Genomic DNA, 10538 nt, shown 5'->3' on the forward strand with positions numbered 1-10538 from the left:
TGGAACGTATTGTCACCGCGTAAGGGCCGGGTTTTGGGGATTGGCAGTGGCGCCTTGCTACATTCCCTTTTCATCTTGGTGGTCTTGGTGTCTATGCGGCGGGAGATGTTTTATTTGATGCTTTTATTGCGTCCCATTTGCAGTCTGCTGGTTTGCAGGCTAAGCTCCTCGGCCGTTCTGGTATTGTAGCTGTTGGCCCTGCTTTTGATGATGCCGCACAGGTGTTTACTGCGACTACAGGCTCTGGTATATTAGGTAACCCTAGTGAAATTGCTACCCCCAAACTTATGAAGAAATTGGCAGATATTTATTTCGCGACGATTCTTTCTTTGCCTCGTAGTCTGTTTTCTCTTTGACACCACGCCAGCTTGCTTTATGGCAGTCTCAGCAGGGTTCACACTCGTCTAATTGGTTACGTGCGGTTCCTATTTCGGGGTTGGGTCAGACTATGAACGGGAGGACTTACCGTAGTGTGGTAGGGTATCGTCTGGGTGTTCCGTTATTCACGGTATCTAGGCTCTGTCCTGCTTGCTCTCGGGTTTTTGCTGAGGATGTTTTTGGGGACCACGTTGTTTCTTGTACTGGTACTGTGGGCGTTAAACATCGGCATAACCTTGTCCGGGACACTCTTTTCAACATCTGTTATAGATCTGGTATTACTGTGGGAAAGTAGGTTGATATCGGTTTGGTTGATGGACATGGTGGCTCTCTTCGTCCTGCGGATTTGTTGCTTTATTCTTGGGACATGGGACGTGATGTGTGCGTTGACTTGACACGTTCTTCTCCTTTGACCCAGACTGGGATGACGGATTTTGTGCCTGGCCGGGTTGTCGGCGATCTTTGCTTTCGGCGAAAGTGTGCTAAGTATGGGGATTTGTGCGCGGTAGCGGGTTATGGTTTCCTTCCTTTCTCTTTCTCTTCACTTGGAGAGCTGGGTTCGGATGCTGTTGCCTTGCTCAAGCGGATCCAGAAATTCTCGGTATCTCAGGATGCGGGGGCTCGGGTGGCCGCTTACATTTTTACTAGACTTAGCTTTGCTATTGCTAAGGGTGTGGGAGCCCAGATTGTCTCTCGGCTCCCCACCAATTTCATGTAAACTTTTATTTTTCTTTTAATGAAAGTTGTGCGCATTCTTTTATTAAAAAAAAATAATGATAATAATAATAATACGCAATATGATATACTAGACATGTATAAATATACTTCTACCTAACATTATATATACTCCTCACCTCATCCACCCATCTTACCCATACCATAATAATAATAATAATAATAATAATAATAATAATAATAATAATAATAATAATAATAATAATAATAATAATAATAATAATAATAATAATAATAATAATAATAATAATAATAATAATAATAATAATAATAATAATAATAATAATAATAATAATAATAATAATAATAATAATAATAATAATAATAATAATAATAATAATAATAATAATAATAATAATAATAATAATAATAATAATAATAATAATAATAATAATAATAATAATAATAATAATAATAATAATAATAATAATAATAATAATAATAATAATAATAATAATAATAATAATAATAATAATAATAATAATAATAATAATACGGGTGTGGGAGCCCAGATTGTCTCTCGGCTCCCCACCAATTTCATGTAAACTTTTATTTTTATTTTAATGAAAGCTGCGCGCACCCTTTATAATAATAATAAAAAAATAATAATAATAATAATAATAATAATAATAATAATACGCAATACGATATACTAGACATGTATAAATATACTTCTACCTAACATTATATATACTCCCCACCTCATCCACCCATCTTACCCATACCATATCGAAACACTATCATTTCCCACCACACAATTTAGAGAGAAATTTTAGAGAGGAAGAAGAGAGAGAAATAGAAGAAACGAGAGAAAAAAAGGAAGATCGTCTTTTGTCTCTCCGCCTCGAGATCGTACGGTAAACCGTCTTAAACTAGTTTATATATTATTTAATTAATACCGTTGACCCGCCTTGGCCCCGACTTATCTCTGACCATCTTTTACCGAGCCATTGACAACCGTTGACCACCAAATCTCAAGTTTGACCAAGATTTTTATGGTGTTTTGTTGCTGTTTTTGTACCCATCTTTGGTCTAGGTTTTAAACCTATTTTCGTGGCTGACCTAGGCGGCTAAGAGGGGGGGGGGGGGGTTGTTGTGGGTGAAGAGTAGATTTAAGTGGTGGTTGTGGGTGGTGGTTTGCGTAGTGTTAGGGGGTAGAAAATGGGGGGTTTTAATGGGGCATACGGGATTGTTGGTTATGGGTGTCGTGTTTTTGTTGTTGTTGTTGTGTTAGCTGCTTGGGAGTTGTAGTTGGGGTTGTGGGATGGTGTTTGGACCCACCGTGGTCAGGGGGTGCCACGGTGGTGGTGGTGGCCACGGTGGTTGTTGTTTGGTGGTGTTTTAGTGGGTGTATGTCGGGTTGTGTTATTGTTGTCGGGCTGTTTTGTTGCGGCTGTTTGTCGGGGTTGTGGCGGCTTTTTGGGGGCCGTGGGTGATGTATGTGGTGGGTGTCTGTGGTGGTGTAAGATGGTGGTGTATGGTGGTGGTGGTGATCGTGATTGTGGGCTGTTTTGAGGGCTGTTTTGGGTGTGTTTCGGGGGTGGTCTAAACACGGGTTCAACCGTGTATTATGGAGGTTATGGGTAGTGTGTTTAAGACGGGTTTTAATTATTGTATAACGGGTTGAGTCGGGATATGAACCAATGAGTTGGCGGGTAGTTGAGTCAGGACTTGAATTTAATTATATTAAATTATATAATCGTAATTTAATTAGATTAGTTAATAATTAAATATATTTAATTACTGTATTTAGGTGACGGTTTTTCTGGAAGATTATTATTAGTCGGATTGCTTACGGAGTATGTTAAAAGGTAGGTTTATCCTACTCAGTTTCAATATTGTGTTGATTTGCTAAACGAGCCATTGGTCATCAATTGTATTGATTGAGTCGGTAATTGGAATGTTATACGGTATTTTGAATTTATTGTATTGTCTTGTATGTCGAAGGACATGGTGGATTACTTGTTGTTATGAAGTCGTAAGGCGGTTGGGAGACCGTCTTACGCTTGAGTCGCCTCTTGGAGCTTCCCACTTCAAGAGGGATGTGCACATTAATGGCTTGAGTTACGGAGGGACTCATGTGGTTGAGACACAACGTCTGGCAGGGGATTCGGTTGGCTTCCGGACCCAGTACGTCTGGGCGTGTCCCGGTACCTGTTTGTGGTTGTTGGTATGTTTGAGCGTGTCCCGGTACCAGTGTGGTTGTCAGTATGTTTGGGCGTGTCGCGGTACCGTGGTGGTGGTTTTTTGATAGCATGTAATTCATATTATAGTCATGTTGCATATTCACACACTCGTGTCGTGTCACACTTTATTTATTGAAACTGATGTTTGTGTGTCTATGTAATTGTCAGCTATTTACGGGGTGGCCTATGTCGATCCATATGATATTTCCGATTATATGGGGAGCCGGCTGAGTGCAGGTTATCTTGATAGCACGTAGGAGACGGGACGAGACTTGATGACATCCGAGTCGATTATAGTTGGCTAGAAGAGTACAATTATCATGAGTTGTACTTTCTTTATTTATTCATTCATGGTTATGTAATTAACTAAACTTGTTATTTATAATAAATATTTTTTTATTGTATCTCCGATTTACTGCCTCGGGAAACCGAGATGGTAACATCTCCCAATTACCTTGGCCGGATAAGAAGGGGATGTTCTAAAGTGGAATCAGAGCGACAATTTTGGAACCTAAACCAATGAACCAAAATGCATCTTTGAGTGTCTAATAAAATGAACCTGACATGAGTACAATAGGAGGTCAGTTTTGGGTGAGAAGGATCCCTCATTTAAAAACTAGATCCTATTGTTTTGGTTGGTCACTACGTGGGTGGTTATGAGTCGGGAAACGCGAAGTGTAATGTTGTGTGATTACATGTGTGTTATAATTTTGCTAAATTTCTTGCATGATATCTTTGTTCATTTGGTGTATAGTGATGTGTGGAAGTTGAAAGAAATAATTGATGAGTATAACATGTTTTAGGAGTGGTTGTTATTTGTCGGTGTGTGGAAGCTATGTAAAATGTGGTGCGATTACATATATTCTATACAATTTGATAGGATTCTTACATGGTATAGTTATTCATTTGGTACATGTTAATATGTGAAAATTGGATGAAAAGAGTAATGTGTGTAACATGTTTTGAAAATGGTTATTATGAGTTCATGTGTGAGGGGCAACAACCTCGTCCTTTAACATGTTTATATCGTATATATGTTTGAATTTCATTAATGCCATAGTAGGATGCGATTAGTAATAGTTGTTAGTAAAGTAGTCGTTAGTATAAGAATAGTAATTCTTAGTTGCAAATTGCAAACCATAGAAAGGCACTTAACCGAGTGCGAGCTAGTACTCGACCGAGTGAACCCTACCACTTGACCGAGTGGACCAATTTCCAAAAACTTGAAAATTTCTGGAAGTGAGTCACTCGACCGAGTGGACGGGGACTCGACCGAGTGGACTCAGCACTCGACCGAGTGCCAATTTCTAGGCTGTGAATTTCGCAAAAATTGTATTATTACCTTATTTCTTGAATTTCTTCACCATTCCTCATAACAAAAATGCCAAAATCTCTTTAAAATTTTCTACAAACTCCATTGTTGATGTTTGTTGCTTGAACTTAAACTTTCTACTCCATTTTATTCTCTTAATTCTTGCTAATTAAACAATGTGAGTGGTTTTCTCATTGCTCATAATTTGTTCCAATTTGATTTCGTTTAAATCTACGTTATTCCCTCCAAATTTTGTCAATTAATTCCATGTTTTGTTTAATTCATGACATTAGTTACATTTTTATACCATTTGTGATGTCAAGTGTAAACTTTTACATTGAATTTTGTCCGAAAATTTTATGAATTCAAAAATATGTGATCTCGAGTCAATAATTGATTTGGTATTTGTTGCATGGTTGATTGTTTAACAAGGACTAAAGTTTGGTTGTTATTGCTTACTCTTGTCATATGTTTGAAATCTTGTCTTGAAAATTTTGTTCCGAAAATTTTGAAACCTTAATGTTCAAGCGTAAGTTTTGATTCCGTATTTAAAAACTTAGTTTAGTTGACCAATGAGGCTCAAGAATCTTCTCGCGCTTAAGGTTTGAATTTTCTTTGTTAGTGACGGCATGTATCATCTTGAATCAAAATTTCATCTTAAAATGTTGCCCAAAATCTTTTAAAATTTCACTTTCAAATGAGTGATTTTGATCTTTGCGCTGTAAACGTGATCCAATTGTTTCATGTTACTTAGTTCTTGTTAATGTTGCATGGTGTTACATTAAATTAGCAGTTTTGCCTCACAGGATGTCTCAAGTTTTGGCATGTGTGTTAGTTCTACCGACGAATTCGATTTTGTACTCCATTTTTATATAATTGTGTCATAGAGATTTAAATGTTGTTTAATGATGTTAGGCATGGTCTCGAAATTTGAAAATTTTGTTTTAAAGTTCTCTTGAATAATTGAGTAATAATACTTCAATTCTCATTAGTAATACTATGTATTATCCGAAGTTGGTAATTCCGCCTTAAAATCTTCACCAAATTTTGATTCATTCTTTTATCTTAAACTTGGCTTAACGGTGTTTTAAGGCAATAATCCTTATGAGTATCACTATAATAACATGGTTTAAATCGAAAATTTCCGTTTTAAAAGTGGACCAAATTCTTTTTGAGATTTCATGTGTACATCACTAAATTTGATTTTGTATTTGAAACATGGCTTAATTGTGTCATAGTGTTTCAACCTTGGTTGATGGTCATATGTGTGAGAAATTATAGTGTTGATGCTCAGATTTTGAATTTTGTGCTTAATACTCAGTTTTGTTATGCCGCAAGCTTACAATCTTTGTTAATAATGTGTTATTTTGTTTATATGGGTCTCAATGCGTTGTTTACCTTCTTGGTGGTATGGTTTTAATGAGTAAACATGTGTAAAAATACGTGGTTATGAGTGAGAGGATGTGAAACGAAGTGAGTCGACGTGCCTGTGAGGGTAAATGGGCAAGTGCTAGAAATGTGTGATGAGTGATGTTGTACTTGAGAGTTATGAATGTGAAACATGTATTTTATTAGGATTGATGTAAGTTGTCCGTTTGAGGTGGATTTGAACCGTTTAAATAGTAGGTGTATGATTCATGTTTGGAAATTAGGAGTAAGAGAAAGTGACCTTATCTTGCGAAAGGTGTCTTGAATTGAATAAAATGATTGTACGACATAATTTGTGGATAATGTGTGATGTGTGATCTAAGTAGAATTTTTGTTGAGTATTTGAACTTATGGATAATGAACGAGGTTGGAGTTGCATGATGAGGGATATCGTTATATTGAGCATGACTTGGAACTTGGGTTGATTGATAATTGAGATATATATCGTTATATTGAGCATGACATGTAATGCTTGAGGATTCAATCATATTGTTGAGGTATTTGATCATTCGTGTTATAGAGTGTAACCGTTTAATTTTAATAGGTGTGTATAAGTGGGAAAGTGGTTATGTGGGAATCCGACCCTATAAGTGTTAGTATAGGTGTTGTTTGTAAGTTGCCTCCCAATCATCAAGTAAAGCGTCCATGGTATACATCGCAATCTTGTTGTAGTATTCCGTTGAGTTGAGATGTTGTTATAGTTGTAAGTAATAATAGTACCACGCCCATGAGATTGCATAGATGTGATGAGTGTTAATGTGATTATGGTGTTTCGCACTGCTATGCGTTTATTAGTGACGGTAGCGTGAAACCGTCACCGGGGATAGGTGAAATGCTTATGAAACGAATTTTGAAATGTCATATTGTATAATGTTTTGTTTTAGTTGGGTTGTAATAATGGCCATAAGGCCGTGAGTTTGTTTTGATTTGGTTATTTGATGATGTATTAGTCACCATCGGAGTCTATTAGCATTTGTGCGATGAAATAGGAAAGTTTAGAACCGAGTTGAGAATGAAAACATTCTGCCCAGGTGACACTCGACCGAGTGCACCATGCACTTGACCGAGTGCTCGCCTACTCGACCGAGTGGTCTCCTACACTCGACCGAATGGCCTACTTTGACCTTTGTTTTGTTGACATTTGACCAAATATTGAGCGTGTACCCTTCTTTCGCGGTTTATATTCATTGACTTGAGTTTGAATGAGCATGTTGACCTTACATGGGTGATATTTTGTCAATTATTTACGTTTGATTATATGGTATGGCATTTTTCAAGTAAATAAAAACTGTTAATTTAACATGAATGGATTGATGACCGAAATGATGTAATAATCTTGTTTGATGTATGTTAATGGACATGAGTTCATTTCATTGTGTAAAAGTAAGATGAAAAATACAAGTTATGTGTCACATAGTAGTTATTTGCATGATTGAGTATTGTGGTCTTCTGTATGAGTGGAAGTATTGATGATGGATAGGAACGAATATGGAAAAACATGTGTGACCATATGGTGGATTTGACGCGGTATATGCGTGGCATGATGTTCCGAGATGGGAACATTGATCATGGTTGAGTCACATTACGAGTAATTTTGCATTGTGTAATTGTTTCATTGAGTCCGCATATTCGTGATTGATGTGCATACGTGTTAAAGTATGAGATTTAATGTGATAGAGATATGTAATAATAACAATAATCGAGTTATACCCCGCGATAGATACGTATAGATATAACCAACATAAATTGGGAGTGGTTTATGGGCTTATTGATTGGAACTGTGGGTTTGACCTGGCGCTTGACCTTTTGGGAGGCTTGTAGATGAGGGATTAGATCAATGAAATTATAACTACATTAGGTTTGATTACGGATTTGTGTGGACATGGGCCACCCGCGCGTTGGTTTCGAGGCGGCGGCACTTCTCCCACGGAACCTTGGTTTGCCAAAGACGTCATGGGTCGTTACTGATTGGTGAGGCATTTAAACCGGTGAAAGGTTGAATAAGTCTGCATTTGTGGAGTCGCCACCAATTTTTATGGAAAATTGGAACCGTTCGAATACTTCGCGTCATGTCAAGACACAAAGTAGTGACATAAACACTAAGAACTCGTTACCCTTAGCATTCTATGTCCAGAATGACTCTCGAAGATGCCAATGGACACGAATGTCCAGAGATAACTGGAGTAAAGGGTGAGGGTACGTATTAGGAAGCTCTTTAATCGAACACCTAATCCCGCCCGCCTCGATAGCGGCCTCTACTAATGATTAGGGAAATCGTTCATATTTGATATGTCGTCGATGTAATGCATGCAATGCAACAAACATAGATTAATCCTAGCATGTGATATTAGACTATGTCGGTTAACACGTATTTTAGCAAACAATGTGGGGTCGAAGTAGGATGTTAGATTAAATTACATGTGAATGCCACACAATTAAATCATACATAAATAATAATTACGGTAAATAAAATACAATAATTAAAATTACAAGACCTACAAGGTTTATTTGATCTACGTCATAAGCACGCTCAAAACGGGATTTCGAAGAAGGAAAGAAAATTAAATTGGAAATAAAAGTACGAAAATACGTCAGATTAAAGGTGATAGTACGATTAATAGTTGATTTAATACGTAATTAGGAGCTACGTAAGAGCGAGAAGGAGTTCAGGGACAGAAGCCAACCCAAAACAGGCGCAGCATCTGCTGCGTCCTCTGGAAGAGGCGCAGCACTTCTTGCGTCTGTTCTTGAGTTGGATTCTGGCTGTGAAGTCAGAATCGCGGATTGTTATCGTTCATTGGTAATTTAAGGTCGATTATTGATATTAGAACTCAAGTGAAAGTGATTTAATTGATTACATACATCTGGAACCGTCATAAAAAAAATTAAAGATGAGAATTTACAGTGATTTACGTGATTATACGACGAACTCGTGTCGGAAAAGAACAAACTTTGACCTTGAAAACAAAATTGAAATTGGATGAACTGATATCAAATAAAGAAAAGCATGTAGGAAAGACGGATTCCAGAGAATCGATATGAGAAAATCGAACCTATAAAATCCGGGTTTGAAATAGATGACGAGAACCCGCAAATACCGAATTATAAGGTATTTATATCGAATTATGCGTTATAATTTGAAAAGGATTTATTAAGACATGGTTATACACTGATATGAACAAAAGAAATGAAAGATAAAGAGAAATAAGAAAGTTGCAGAAGGTCGAGGAAGAAGAAGAAGAGCAGGAGCAGCGGCAGCCTCAGGAAGAGGCGCAGCAGATGCTGCGACCCTTCGAAGAGGCGCAGCTGCTGCTGCGTTTCTTCTCGACGTCAGACCTTTGTTGTTTTGTAAATACGGTTTTAAAAGATGGTTTTTAAGACGGTTTTGAACGTGCTTTCGATATAGACCTTTCATTAGTGATACAAAATAAGAGTACAATAAAAATAAAATAGGATTTTACACCCTCAGACATACATGTTTGACGAAACGAGATTGACTAAGTTTATCGTTTAGTGATTGCTCGACTCGAATATGCGTGGAAAGTGCCCTTGTTAAAGGATTTAAATGATTGATTAGATTGATTAAGTGGAGTTGGTCAAATTGGTCGATCTATGCAACGTTACTGGGACTCAGAATGATCTGAGCTTACGTGGTCGATTGATCAAGCACGTAGGCGTCGAAAGCAAAAGCGTGGTCTAGAATGCAAAGAGAAAGAAAGAAGGGGTGGAACACTCGCCTGCCAAATATGGAGGCCGAAGGCCTCTATTTATACTAAACACACGAAGGAGTTTAGGCATGACATGGATACGGAAACAAATCACGGAAATATTCTCAAAAGCGTGGAAAGAGGGCTGGGGAAGAGGCGCAACACCTGCTGCGTCATTTCCCTAGTGGTTTCCTCCTCAGCAAGAAAGATTTCCGCGTTTTTTTATGGAATTTCGGTAGATATACATGACACGGCTGTCGCAACCCTATCAAACATAAACCCAACTGGCTCTAACTAATGCAACAGAGGAGAGTCGGGTATCGTATCCACAGGGAGGCGGTCACTATCTACTTGTTATTTAATATGTCTACGGTCACAAAGCAAGGGGGTTTGAGCTGTTTAAACAAAACTAATAACAGAATTGAAAGCAGTGAGAGAGATAAAGATGTGATCAAAGGAGAGAAGAAAGTGCTAGGATTGTCGGTTCACCATGGTTTTCTAGGAATGCAAAACTAGAGTCAAAGGTCGGCATAAGTTCGGTCTGCAGGGTAGTGAAAAGGTCCTCTCGGTCCGCTATTCGCCCTAAAACATTACTAACTTAGCTTTTACCCTCATTAGAATGCCCTAACGTTCATTGCGGGTCTTACCCCTTCCAATCTCTCGATCCAGGTCAAGGTGTACCACAGTTAATCAGCTAAATGCGTCGACTCAAGCAGCTAATTATAGTTAATTACACTGATTAACAACACAGACTAAATTCAGCCAAACCTAATCATCTAATCTCGATCTCCC

Source organism: Silene latifolia, unplaced genomic scaffold (genome assembly GCF_048544455.1).
Source record: "Silene latifolia isolate original U9 population unplaced genomic scaffold, ASM4854445v1 scaffold_96, whole genome shotgun sequence".
Lineage (NCBI taxonomy): Eukaryota > Viridiplantae > Streptophyta > Magnoliopsida > Caryophyllales > Caryophyllaceae > Silene > Silene latifolia.